Consider the following 14,949-nt stretch of genomic DNA (forward strand, 5'->3'; position numbering starts at 1 on the left):
GGTTACATATGTCATCAGGTTGTGTTTGGTTTTGTTTCCTTTTAGGTATTTCTTTTATAACACACTATACCCAGTAGAATAAAATCCATTGAAGCTGAAAATATTTTGAGGTTTGAAATTAATGCGCTTTTCCCAACACCTCTTCTCTAAAACAACTTAATTACTAGAATCTGATGAACTTTCCCCTTAGTAGTGACCTTCTGAGAAGAAAGAAATGGATGTGTGTGTGTATTTTTGTAAGGTGTGCAAAAGGCATGCATGCGTTTTTCTCAGTGCGTGGTTTTCAATTAGAATCAAAATGCAATTACAAAGCGAATTGGTGCAATTCTCTGGATAAATCAAGCAAAATTCTTTTCTAACTCAGTGATCTTCATATATCAGACAAAAGTACATTTTAAAAAGCTTGAATTATTTTAATAAGCACCTCAAGTCTCCAACTTAAATTTACTTATAGTTATATCATGCTTTTGAATTGCTTTTATGTTGTTCTGCCATGTTCTGGGGAAGCTGTGTTTGTCACATATATTCTTGAAGTCAATGTGCAGACTCTTCTTACCTCTTAAGAGTATTATCTTTGACTTAAATACGGGATATTTGCATACAGTTGGGAATATTTCTGTTCATCAGCCCATTATACTTTCCTAGGTGTATAAACTATATTTTGCAAAACCTTATTTCAGTATGTTTATGTATTGTCTAAGTTTCTGTTGGTCTGGATTAGTTTTTCTGTGACCTTGGCAAATCGCTTACTCATTTGGATTTTTTTCTCTTCACAGATGCATTTTGTAGGAGTATTTTGAAGATGAATGTTTGCAAATCATTTTGAAATTGCCAAACGCCACATACAGTAAGTAATATGTATTTTTATTTTTCCACTCAATTGCAGTCATGCTGAATGAATTTGGCAGTCATAAAAGAACACATTTCTATTTATGGTTCTTGATATTTGTGAATATTGAGGCAAAATGTATATAAAAGATAAAAAATTTGATGAGCTGTTTGCTAGTCTGAATTAAGTTGTATAAATTCAAGATTTCTGATGACAAATTTTACTATTGTTCTACTTATATAACTTGCACATGATATTTCTCACTTATATTTAAATGAGATGTTTTTCTCTTGATCATAAGTTGAGTAGAGTGTAGAAAGCAGGTGTTATTAACCAGTGCTGATATGGAAATTTTAAAAAAGAGTATTAAATTAAGTATTAAGATTGGCCCAGTATTAAGATTTACTGTGAATCAGGTAACTTATGTGTGTTGCCTATAATTCTCCCTGAAATATTTTAAGATTATTATTTTTATCCTCATTTTATAAATAAACCTGAGACCTAAGAAGTTTTACTACCTTACTCAACATCTTTTCAAAGTGGTGAATCTGGGCTTTGAACCAAGACTTTTCAGAAAATATGGTCTCCAACTATTAATGTAGACAGTTAAATAACCTATCTAAGAGGCTGAATATTTAAGAGTTTAAACGTGTTCTGATAATTTATTTATATTTCTGTTTTGTTTAAGCATTATTCTGAAAATGTATTTTTTCTGTATTGTCTATCATGTCATTGCTTTCTTGTCAAATGATGCTTTCCAATCTCCAGTCCAACTTGGAATGCTTTAAAATTTTTTTTTAATGTTTATTTATTTTTGAGAGAGAGAGAGAGAAGGGGAGGGGCAGGGAGAGAGGGGGACACAGAATCTGAAGCAGGCTTCAGGCTCTGAGCTGTCAGCACAGAGCCCGACATGGGGCTCGAACCCATGAACCAGGAGATCACAACCTGAGCTGAACTTGGGATGTTTTACCGACAGGGCTACCCACACACCCCAAGCTTGGACTGCTTTGAACTGGTGTGAAATAAATGAAAATGTAGGTCCTGAAAAAATCACCTAAGGTAATCTTTGATAAAAACAAACAAACAAAAACAAAAACAAACAAACAAAAAATAGGTTTAGAATTAGTATTCTGAAGTTCTTCAAGAGTTTTCTCTCACTCATTAAAAAAAACAACCAAATAAAATTAAAGCCTGTTATTATTTTCAGAGTTTGGAGGGACCACAGAATCAGACTCCTAGATTTTACATGCTTGCGTTCCTTGTTTGATGAAGTGAGATGTTTAGGAAGACAGTTCTAAAGTAGAATTTGCAAAAAATGTAGAGACAATAATGGTAGCATTGATGTTTTTATGTTGTCTCCCAATATAACTACTTTAAAAACGTAGTCTAGAGTATGTTTAGGAATTCAGACCACCTGGCTTTAAATACTGGATTTATCACTTATTAGCTGTATGACTGAACAAATTACTTAATGTCTCGGGGCACCTGGGTGGCATAGTCATTTGAGGGTCCGACTCTCAATTTTGGCTCAGGTCATGATCCCAGGTTTGTGGGATCGAACCCCATGTCTGGCTCTGCTCTCTCTCTCTCTCTCCCCCCCCCCCCACACCTCTCTCCCTTGCTTGCTCTTTCCCTCTCTCTCAAAAAAAAATACTTAATGTTTCTTTAAAATGGATGTAAGATTAGATGGAACTGGAGGGTATTATGCTAAGTAAAATAAGTCAGGCAGAGAAAGACAGATACCATATGTTTTCACTCATATGTGGATTCTGAGAAACTTAACAGAAGACCATGGGGGAGGGGAAGGGGGAAAAAAGTTACAGAAAGGGATGGAAGCAAACCATAAGAGACTGTTAAATACTGAGAACAAACTGAGGGTTGATGGGGGGTGGGATGACAGGGAAAGTGGGTGATGGGCATTGAGAAGGGCAGCTGTTGGGATGAGCACTGGGTGTTATATGGAAAACAATTTGACAATAAATTACATTTAATATAAAAAATAAAATGGATGTAATATTAGGAACTACTTAATTTGTAGTGTGTTAACACATGTAAAGTATAGCACAATTCCAGGTACAAAGTAAGTTGATAATTCAATTTAAATATATTTGTTAATAAGCATCCTAACATTACATAAAGTACACCACAAAAGTACTCAGTGAATACTGTTGATTGACATGTGCCAAAAGAAACTAAAGTTCAGCCTTCTTTTTTTTTTTTAATTTTCTTTTATGTTTATTTATTTTTGAGACAGAGAGAGACAGAGCATGAATGGGGGAGGGTCAGAGAGAGGGAGACACAGAATCTGAAACAGGCTCCAGGCTCTGAGCGGTCAGCACAGAGCCTGACGCGGGGCTCGAACCCATGAACCGTGAGATCATGACCTGAGCCGAAGTCGGATGCTCAACCGACAGAGCCACCCAGGCGCCCCCAGCCTTCTTTATAAATGTAGACATCTTTTAACTTTTAGTGAAGAAACAAACCATTTAGGTAATCACCATGTAAATATACAGTATATAAAATCAGCACACATATATATCCTATTGTGTGTTGTTTGTATATCTAGGCTGAAATGTGTGTGCTTTTTGTAGAAAAGAAGAGGCAGTGTGAAGTGTTTCCAGAGTCTGAAATGCTTATTTTGAAAGAGACAGGACAAACTTACAGATATAAAATAAAGAAAATAGTTGAAATGATGGTCAGTTAACTTGAGGCCATAATCTCATCTGATGCTTTATGAAACAATTTATGGACATTGAAGCCATGTGGACAAGGAAACAAAATTTATTAAGTATTTACTCTATCCCATGTACTTTGCATTCAATATCTCATTTAATCTAAGCAATAATATGATGAAGTAGGTATGTTATTGTCCCCATTGTTTTGTTTGAGGAAAATGCACAATAGGAAGTTTCAATCTATCATTCATGGCAATGAAGCTTTGAGGCTGATCCAATTCTAAAGTCCTGTTTCTTTATACTTTTCACCTGAGTGTTAAGGACTGAAAATTTGTGGTTGATGTAACTTTCTTTTATTTGCATAAAAACACTGCTCCCAAACCTCAGATCATACATAAGAATTCTTTAGTATATAAGTAGTTGATTATTGAATTTCAACTAAAATAAATGATAATTGCCTTTCATTTGTAACCCAGCCCAAGCTTATTCTGCTCCCACAGGACAGGCGGTAAGTCAAGAGGCAAGGGGTTCGGGCAAGGAAAGTGACTTTATTCAGAAAGACAGCAAACTGAGGAAATGGCAGACTACCATCCCAGAGAAGCATCTTCCCTTAGCATAGAATTTGAGCTGCTTGTACATTAGCAAAAGGGGATGGTAGAAAGGAGTTGGAGTCAAAAGGTGACTAATATCTGTAGAAATCCAAGAAAGGTCATGTAACTTCTTTGTCCTTGCTCAGTTCACTTTTGTGTACAGGAATCTGGTCATGCCATTCCTGTAAGTCTTAATCATAGAATAATCATTTCTGTACTTCCTTATCTTCTGGGTGAAGTAGGTTTTGGGTAAAGAGTAGTTTCTGCAGATCTTAGCTGTAACGTGCCTACATACAGGGCTAAGCAGAATTACTAAACTATATATCACAGCAGCAAAGGAAATAGCAGTATGAAATCAGACATGCTAAGTTTCTCGCTGTTACATATTGCTAATAGGACCACTTGGCAATTTGAAACAAATCGCCTTTAAAAAATGCTGCTTGTGTAAAGAAAACTTAAAAAGTGAAAAAGTTCCCTCTTTAAGGCAGAGACCATATCTTATGCTTCTCCTCAAAATTTGAAATGCCTAACCACACTGTTTTCCTGCAGTTCTCCTGCCATTTCATGCAATGGAATGAAGAGTTTAGCTAGACTTAATTATCGCCCTCCCTATTTGTCCTCGTAAAGTATGTCATCACTGAGGGACGTGCTTACGACACCACACTGCCCACACTGATACTTTCCCTTTCCATCTCTTTGGTGATCTTCATCTTTTTCCATTTCAATCATCCACTGATCCCAGTCCTTTTACACATAACTTCTTGAAACAAACTGCCAGCAACATTTTACCTGAGGGATATTTTCGAACTTACTGGTATTTAAAATATTATTGCCCTAAGAGAGAATAGGTCACTCTGTGTTCTCACACAGAGAATAAAGGACTTACAGAATGCTTCTTTCAATTTTCGTGTTTGGTCTCTGAAAAACAAAGCTAGTGATTACAGTTAGTGATAATATTTCACTTCATTCAACAGATATTAATTGCATGCTCCGCTAATATGAGAAACACCATGCTGGTTTAGTACTAGAGCAGCAAGTAGGAGGGAAAGACAAAAATGACTCAAGAAAATTCTGTGTTCAATTTAAGGAAATAACATAGGCACAGGCATAAACGAAGGATGTGGTATTAGGATATGGTGTCAGGAGAATGGCCTAAAGTAATCGAATTGATAAAGCCATTTAAATAATTTGAGAAATAATAAAAAAACAAGTCCCTATACCTGAAAAAGAATAAAGCATTAGAGGAGATTTAAGAAAGGTTTAATTCTGAACAGCATTCGCTCAAGATTTCATCATGGAAGTTGCATTTGCACTAGATCTTGGTGCAGGTGGAAAATGTTCACTGAGAAGTCAAGGAAATGGCATAAAAGAGCTTAGAATTGAAGTGGCGTACTTGACATTAATTAGGCAGCAGGATAAGTTTCCTGTGTTGGTCTCAAAACAGGCTGGGGCTAGGCTGTAGGAAATAGTGATAAACACATTTAGAACTTTGAATTTAATTGGTAGGCAATAGAAAAAAAAACCCAAAGAATATTCTGGGAAGGCCAATCACGTGAACAAAAATTTCTATTTGAATACTAGCCTGGTGGTCTTCACAATGGATTCCAGTTGGAAGACTTGTAGATAAGATAACAAATTTTAGGAAAATAGAGCAGTGTAAGAATAAGAGTGGAGGGTAAGACCTGAGGTAGCAGCAGTGGGAATGGAGACAAGGACTAGATTGAAGTGAGGCTTTGAAGGAGATGGGGACAGGGAGTAATAATAACCAGAATCCCTTGTGTGGTATTGGCTGTGTAACAGACTCTGTTTTAAATAACTTACATTTGTCATTTAATTTTATATCAGACAACTCTGAGAGGTAGATACTGATGTCATCCCCATTGTGCACAAGAGAAAACTGAGGCAGAATTTAGCCAAGTAAATTGTTGTTGGTTAAATAGCTAGAAAATAGCCCAGGTGACACTTGAACGTGTTAAGTCAAGCTCCAGAATCTGTAACCACTGCACATCATTTCTGTAAAAAATAACTGAGATTTCCAGGTTGAATGAACTGGAAAATGACGTTACCAATAGTCAGATAAATAGTTGTTTTTTTGTTTATTTTGTTTTATTTTGTTTTGTTTTGTTTTTCTTCAGGGTTTGCCCCTTCTTCAGTTAAGTCTTTGGGGTAGGGAGAAACATCTTCTGACTTTTAGGGAGAAGTATCCCTTATGGTTAGTGATGAATCTCTTAGATACATTCATTCCTATGCTGGGCAACAGGAACAGTGTAATTTATGATATTGCTCAATTATAAATTAGAATAGTAAATATGTCATCTTAATATGATTTGTCTTCCTTCCTTAGCAGAGCTTAAACTGAAACAAGGATAGAGTGCTAAATTAAAGATTAAATATCTTGGGTGCATGAAAGACCAATATTTTAGAGTTAGTTTACCATCATACTAAACAATAATTTTGACAAGGGAAAAAAACTAACACCCAACATAGAGAGTATCTCTCTTTTCCTATATTGGAGAAGTAGCATAATATGCTGCTTAAAAGCCTGGCCTCCAGAACCATACCGTTGCATGGGTTCAGATCCCAGAATGAGGCGTCTTTAGCCATGTGACTTTTGTAATGTGAGATTTTAGCTACGCGACTTTAGCTGCGTGACTTTTTGTGTGTCAAGTATGTAAGCTCTCTGGCCTCAGTTTCTTCACCCTTGAAATGTGATAGGAGAAGTAGTATGTTTTCTGAATAATTGTGAAAGTTAAATAAGGTAAAGCACCTACAGGGACCCTTGGGTGGCTCAGTCGGTTAAGTGTCTGGCTCTTGGTTTTGGCTCAGGTCATGATCTCATGGTTCATGGGTTCAAGCCCTGCATTGGGCTCTGTGATGGCAGCACAGAGATTGCTTGGGATTCTCTCTCTCTCTCTCTCTCTCTCTCTCTCTCTCCCCCCCCCCCCCCCCCCCTCTGGCCATCTCCTACTAGTGCCATCACTGTGTCTCTCAAAATAAATAAATAAACTTAAAAAATTTAAAAACAAAAAAGAAAGATAAAGCACTTACAGTGGTCCCTGACACATTGTAAATTCTCAATATATGTTACTTATGTTCATGGAACTCTATCTCATTTATCATAATTTTAAATTTATAAGATTTAATTCCAGAATTATTGACATTTTCCATGTGTTTATTGTGAATTTTTATGCATTACGAGCACAAAACAATGAACTTTACAAGCAAAGACCCATGTAACTTCATTGTGCAGATCAAGAAATAGAACATTTTCTGGAACACCCAGGGGGCTCAGTCAGTTAAGTGTCTGAATCTTGATTTCAACTCAGGTCATGATCTCACCATTTGTGAGATGGAGCCTCTTTTTCAGGCTGTGCACTGACGGCATGGAGCCTGCTTTGGATTCTCTCCCTCCCTCTCTCTCTGCCCCTCCCCTGCTCACAGATGTTCTCTCTCTCTCTCTCTCAAAATAAATAAATAAACTTACAAAAAAAGAAATAGAATATTTTCTGCATCTCAAAAATCCTGTTGTTTTGCCTCTAAACATTACTCCTCTTCCATCAATTCCATAAGGATAACTTTTTCATGACTTTCGTAATCACTTCCTTGCTTGTCCATTGCAGTTTTAACATTTTATCATGCATCCCTAAATACAAAATGTTAGTTTAGCTTGATTTTTTAAATCTATATATGTAAGTCATACAACATGCATTCCTGAATTTATATATCTAAGTTTCATTAATGTTTTTGTGTGATTCATTAATTTTCATTGCTAGGTAGTGTGCCATTGTAGAAAAATACTACAGAGTAATTATCCATGTATTGTTGATGGACACTTGAGCTATTTCTGGGTTTGGGCAGTTATGAATAGTGCTGCTATGAACATTCTTTTAAATATGTTTTGCTGTACATATCCATGCATTACTGTTAGTGATGAAATTGCTCAGTTATATTGAATACAACTTTTCAATTTTAGTAGATACTGTTAAACAGTTTTCCAAAGTAGTTACACTAATTACATTGTAGTCAGTAGTGTACGAGAGTTCCCTTTGTTTCATCTGTATCCATGCTTGGTATAGTCTTTTTAGTTGTAGCCATTCTGATGAGAACAGAGTTTACATTTCCCTATTGTAAATGTGGTTTTTTTATGGGTTTAACTGCCATATAGATATTATTGTCTGTAAGTTGCCTGTTCAAGTGTCTTGCCTACTTTTCTAGTGCGTTGATTTTTTTATTGTTAATATGCAGAAGTTAATTGTATTTGAATTGAGTCCCCTTTCAATTACATATTGCAAAATACCTTTTCTTCTCTGTGACTTGCTTTTTCAATGTCTTTTTTCTTTTATTTAAAGTTAATTTATTTATTTTTGGGGGGCAGGGAGAGAGAGAGAGAGAGAGAGAGAGAGAGAGAGAGAAAGAGACAGAGAAAAGGAGGGAGGGAGAGAGGGAGGGAGAGAATCCCAAGCAGGCTCTGTGCTGACAGCTCTCATGAATTGTGAGATTACAACCTGAATTGAAATTAAGAGTTGGGTGCTTAACAGGTTGAGCCACCCAGATGCCCCAACTTTCTCAATTTCTTAATGGAGTTTTTGATGAAGAAAAGTTTCTAATTTTAATTATAATCATATTTTTGCCTCTTTACATTTAGATCTTTTCCTTTAAATTTATTTTTGTGGCTGGTTTGAGGTAGAAGTCAAGTCCTATTTTTTCTTCCAGCTGGATATCCAGTTGTTACAGAATCATGCTGAAAATTCCTGTCTTTGCCCACTGCTCTCAAATGCCATCTTTATCATAAATTGAGTGCTGTATATGTCTGTGTTTTGGGGGCCTACTATTACTTTTATTTGGGCTATTAATTTCTTCTTTCTAATTAAGCCACTATTTTAACTATTGTCATTTTTAAATTATTTATATTATCTGTTAAAACAAGTTCCCTCACTATGTTTTTATTCCGGGAATCTTGACCTTGCCTTATTTCATACAAATTTTAGAATTACTCTGTCAAGTTTGACACACAAAAAATAATTGTTGGGATTTTAGTTGGAATTGCATTCAAACTATTGTTAAGTATATTTTTAAAGAATTAGTATGCTTAAAATATTGACTTTTTAAATCTGTGAACATTAAATTAGTATGCTTAAAATATTGACTTTTTAAATCTGATTGACTTTTTAGATCAGTATATATACTTCATTTGTTTAGGTCTTTTTAATTTGTCTCAATCATATATGTCTTATACTTGTAGTTAATTTGTCCTAGATGTTTTATGCAGTCAGATATTCTTATATATTATCTAATTTTAAAACCTTATTTTCTTTTTGTTCCTTTAATAGAGTTTTGTTTTAAATATTGAGCTTGCCTGCAGCAGATCATAAACTCACTTATTAATTCTAATATTTTAAATAGGTTCTTTTGGATTTTCTATATAAAGAGCTATGTTTTCTCTGATCACAGATAATATTATTTAATACTTTTCAAGCTTTACACTTTTCTTATTCATATTTTATTCAATTGGCTGCAATGTCCAGAGCAATGCTGAATGAAAGAAGTGGGAAGAGTGGACATTCTGCTCTTATTCCCGAGTCAAAGGCAATACTGTCACCAATTTACTGTTAAGAATGCTATTTACTGTACTAATTTTTGATAAATATCATACATTAGATAGAGAAATTTATTTTTCTCTTGTTTTGCTGGGATTTTTAATCATAACTGGGTTTTGCATTTTATCAAATGCTTCCTTTGTATCTATTGAGATTATCAGATGATTTAAAATTTTTTTTAATGTTTATTTATTTTTGAGAGATAGAGAAACAGAGCATGAGCCAGGGAGGTGCAGAAAGAGAAAGAGATACAGAATCTGAAGTAGGCTCCAGGCTCCGAGAGCTGTCAGCACAGAGCCCCACCTGGGGCTCTAACCCACAGACTGGAAGATCATGACCTGAGCCGAAGTCGGATGCTCAACCGACTGAGCCACCCAGGCACCCAATTTTTCTGTTTTTACTGTGTTAATCTGATGATTTATATTGATTGGTTGTTTTTTTTCACAGATGTCACGTTCCAGAAGCAGAGCTGCTGCTTTCTTGGGCTTACTGTGGGACCTAGAGTGCCAGAGGATTTCTTGTTTGTTCTCTACCCTTCCCTCTTTTAGGATGTGTCCCATGCTTCCACAGCAAAGTTCTTGTTGCACCCTTGTACTCCCAAGTGGCAGAGCGCTATTGCTTGTTACCAAGAATAGTGCTCCTGGTGGGTGCAGGAGGGTCCTGGGTTCCTTCCCTCCAGTCTTAACCTTAGACATGCCTTGCGCATCTGGAACTTGGGAGAATGGCTCTTTCCGCATTCCTGCCCATTCCTCCCATGGTGCCCGCCCAAACTTTTACTTGTCTCTGTGGGGTTCTTTGGTGGAAGAGGTTCCTGTTCTTCCCCCAGTGGTAACAGATCTCTGCTTTGTGTCCTAAAAGGCTAAGTTTTGCTTTGCATTAGAGAAGAGTCTGGGGAATCAGAAAAGATTTTGTGTTTTTGTGACACCAAAGTGCTTTTTCTGGTCTCCTGCTTGACCTCAGTCTTTCTGCTAAGCAGCTGGTAGATGTCTGAAAAAAAAAATGCTTACACATGAATGCATATTCCTTTGTGTCTGGGTGATCCCAGGGTGTCTATATTGTTCTGGTGACCCATTCTGGCCTTCAAGTATTTGTTACAATTTTAGCTATTTTCTTCTTACCTTCTTTCATAATGAGCACCTGTTCCTCTCATGTTCTATCAAAGGTGAAAAGGCTCATATGTCCTGTCTCTCCTCAGAATGACTGTTATCCTTTGAAATTTGGTTAATCTCTTTGCCTTGCAACTCCAGCTCTCTTATGAGCTCAAGAAAAGTTATTATTTTGTAGATTATCTGGCCTTTTCTTACTGTTAGGGTAAGAGCAATATTCTCTGGTGGCTTTTGACTTTCAAAGTATTAGAAGCAAAACTGCATTTTTTTCACATATATTTTAACTCAACTTTTCAAGTGTTCCAAAGCAAGATGAGTTTTTTCCTTTACATTACTTAGTCGGCAATTACTGGAACCAGAAATCTCAAATTAATGCTATCTTCAGTAGCATTTCCACACAAAAGTGAGTTGTTGCTATCACTGTTTTGTGAGCAACTGAAGCTCAACGGATTATGTGTAACAAGATTTCATTGTTTTAAATAAGGTGAAGTTCAAGTTTTTTCCTGCAAAAGGAACTCTGGCCACTGGCATTGTGGAGCTGGGATTGCGGTACCTTGTTCCTTAGAGAATCTAGTCTCCTTCTGTAGTCCTATTCTACCATCTTGGTCATATGACTTCATCCTCAAGGGTTTTCCAGTGGTTTAACATGACTACTGGAGCACAGCCATCAGTTGTATTTGTATTCTATGCAGCAAGAATGGAAAAAAAAAATATTGCAATAGCAAAGGGGCATGCTACCAGCTGATTTAGCTTTCTTCAAGGAAATTCTGTGTAAACTCTACCCAATATTTTCTACCTAAGCATCATTACTCTTTGTTGCAAAAGTAGCTGGTGTGTATAGTATTTTTGCTGCACACACAATGGCTCTGAATATGTCCCTAGTAGGGGAGACGATGATAGCTATTTGGTGGGCTCTTAGCAATCTCACTCGCAATTAGAAGATGGGCAAAATGCATTCTGGTAATCTAATTTCTGAAGCAGGATGATGTGCGTTAAAATGCACAGATTCTATCATAAAACAGAGATGTTGATCTCTGGGTTCTGATCTCAGCTCTGCAAATTGCTAGTTATGTGACCTTGAGCCAAGGTTCTTATCCTAACTTGTTCTACTTTCTCAGTTGTAAAGGGGTATGATAATTAGTATCTTAAAACATTTTGGTGAGGATAGAATATGATAATATATGCAAAGGGTCTGTCACATAGGAAAGGATCAATAAATAGTATGTTTTATATTACTCATCTTATATTAACATTAGATTCAGTTATTTAAGGGAGGACAGAGTTTATTCAAGCCTAATACTGATTGATAGGGCAGGAAGGCAATTTACCTTGTTTTTCTTGGATGAAGCTTTATCTTTTAGATGGGATTGAGAGTCTCCATTTCTGCCCTTTAAATATATCATTTTTATACTTTGAACCATAGTGAAATATTGCTCAAAATTTAGGTTTCCGATAGCAGCACTTTATGTAATGTCGAACCAAGAGACGGATAAGATGACTTCCGGTTTGAATTCTACCATTAAAAGTTATGAAACTTGTGAAAGTCATTCTAACCCTCTGGACATCAGTTTTGTCAGCTGACAAAGCAGTTAGGTAGCTGAACTGACCTCCACCACCTATGTGACAGCTTTAAAGCACCATGATTCTATGCATGATTATATTGCCCCAGACATAGCCTCTTGTCAAAAGAAACATCCTAAAATTCATCAGATAAAATGATAAAGACTTAATTACTCTAATCGAAGTTGAATTTTTACAGGAACTGGCTTTGTTGTGAAGTTTTGCCAGTTCTGAAATGAAAAATAGGTATTAACTGAACAACAACATGGTGTTGTATTTAGAAAACTGGCTTCCTGTTCTGGTTGTGGAGATTGCTTGCTTAGAGAAAGTGTGTCACTTTGGGAAAGTCACTTAAATTCTCTGTGCCTTAGATTGCTCATTTATAAAATGGGCAATATATATTAAGGGCATGATGAGGATCAAATGAAATAAGAACAGTGTGAAAGTACTTTGAAAAATTGCATAATTGTAATGCTAAACTCTTTAAAATTTTTTTTATGTTTATTTATTTTTGAGAGAGAGAGAGAGAGAGAGAGAGAGCATGAGCAGGGGTAGGGCAGAGAGGGAGACACAGAATCTGAAGCAGGCTCCAGGCTCCAGCTGTCAGCACTGAGCCCAATGAGGGGCTCAAACCCATGAACCATGAAATCATGACCTGAGCTGAAGTTCGAGGCTTAACCAACTGAGCCATCCAGGAGGCCCCTCAATGTTAAGCTCTTTAGAAAGTCCAGTGGGTAAAGAACAGAAAAATGCCCACATTCTGTAACATGGAGGTTGTACAATAAAATGTTATAAATAAAATGCAAGGAAATAAAGTGACTAAGGACCTCTGTTTTATTTTACTTTTCATTATTTTGTTAAGTTTATTTATTTCTTTTGAGAGAGAACCAGAGAGTGTGAGCAGGGGAGAGGCAGAGAGAGAGGGAAAGAATCTCAAGCAGGCTCCCTGCTACCAGCACAGAGCCTAACACAGGACCCCAACCCAGGAAAGTGTGAGATCATGACCTGAGCCAAAATCAAGAGTCCGATGCTCAGCTGACTGAGCCACCCAGGTGCCCCAGACCTCTCTTTTTAACTTTATGTTACATTTTGCAAATCTATTTTTCTGTACACATTACGTTGTAGGATGTTATTGGTCTTAGACACTTCAGAAACGAGACTAGCAAGGCATATCTATGACTTTGTGCATGAAGTGTCTTCTTGAGATAAATTTCTGGATGTGATCTTTGTATCTGAGGCATTCCGCTTCGTTCCAGTGTGGCTGAAGCAAATAGCAAATCTTTTGCAGTGTGTGGCTATTAGTGCTGTCTGCTCTCCTCAATTTGCCCATCTGAATTGACAGTTAAAGCTCCTTTTCTATAAATAGCAAGTTATTAGTTAAAGCATGGTTGCCATATGGCCAAATAGTCTCTATTGTTAAAGTGATTAAATGTAGTAGCAATGCCCAGTCTTTAAGAAGATACTATGTTCCGTGATAAAAGCCTGGGGATTATTTTTATTCCCAAACTAAAATGTATCAAGCTTATATAGCCTCTGTTTCTATATGCGTATGTATATTTATTCATCTTGTCACTACTTTTTAAAACTCTCAAAAAATGCCGTATGTATATTAAAGTGTGCAAAGTGCACTAATATTAAGTATACAGATTGATATATCTGTACTTTTTACATAGCTATACACTTTTGTTACTACTATCCAGACCAAGATATAGAACCAATTCCCAAGAAGTTCCCCGTACTTCTCTCCCTGTCAATAACCTTTTGGTTTTTAATATTTTTTAAAAAATTTGTCTTTATGCTAATAAGCTTCCAAAAAGTAATTAAGTATTTTGAAGCACCGTTCCAATCTTATAAATTTGCTGGAAGTATTAACAATTATGATGACAAACAAAAACCTCTGTACAATGCTGAATAATGCAATAAACTATAATAATGATATTGTAAGTAATAAACTTCATTAGATGCTCACTGAAATCAAACAGAATTGCAAAGCAGAAACCTCATACAGTTCTGTCCAAATCCCCCACCTGCGAACCAAAAAATAGAGCTGCCACACAGGCTGGTGAATGTTCTATTGGTCATGTTGCCAGGCAACCTCAGTCAGTACTGGAGACACCCAATTGAGCAGCAAAGACTCAGACTAGAAGGTATCTTGGAAACAGAAGGGTCCAGCTGAAGGAGAGGAAGGGAGGAGGGAGACAGAAAAATCAAGAGTGCCACTTGAACATTTATACATATTGGTCATGACCACAAACAATATTTTTCCTAGCAACATGCAGTTAGTTTAGAGTGAAATTCTTGGGGTTTCTACTTCCTTCGCTGTGTTTTCCTCCCTCGCTGTGTCTACAGGTATGAGTGCAAAGGTTTGGTAAGATGCATCATCATTAAGTCATTTTCAGCACATTCAAGCCATGCTGACTAAAAGTTCATTGAGATTTGAATCAGACAGTATTATATCTGATTTGGTCATGCTGAAAACAATCTCACTTTTAAATTGATATACTTTCTTTAAAAAAGATGGAAAACACAACATGAAATCCTCACCACCTGGAGTTAATCCTCTTCTTGGAAGGTAAAAGTAAAAAGGAAGAG

The 14,949-nt window shown here is 36.4% G+C and overlaps 1 protein-coding gene across 1 annotated transcript in view; it reads left to right on the forward strand.

The window, feature by feature from the left end:
• GALNT13 (polypeptide N-acetylgalactosaminyltransferase 13) overlaps positions 1-14,949 on the forward strand; it is a 560,096-nt gene that overhangs the window by 37,037 nt on the left and 508,110 nt on the right. The window contains exon 2 of the mRNA XM_030327372.1: positions 777-847. The gene's annotated coding sequence lies outside the window, so the exon portion shown is untranslated. The remainder of the gene's footprint in view (positions 1-776; positions 848-14,949) is intronic.

This window comes from Lynx canadensis, chromosome C1, assembly GCF_007474595.2.
Source record: "Lynx canadensis isolate LIC74 chromosome C1, mLynCan4.pri.v2, whole genome shotgun sequence".
Taxonomy (NCBI): domain Eukaryota; kingdom Metazoa; phylum Chordata; class Mammalia; order Carnivora; family Felidae; genus Lynx; species Lynx canadensis.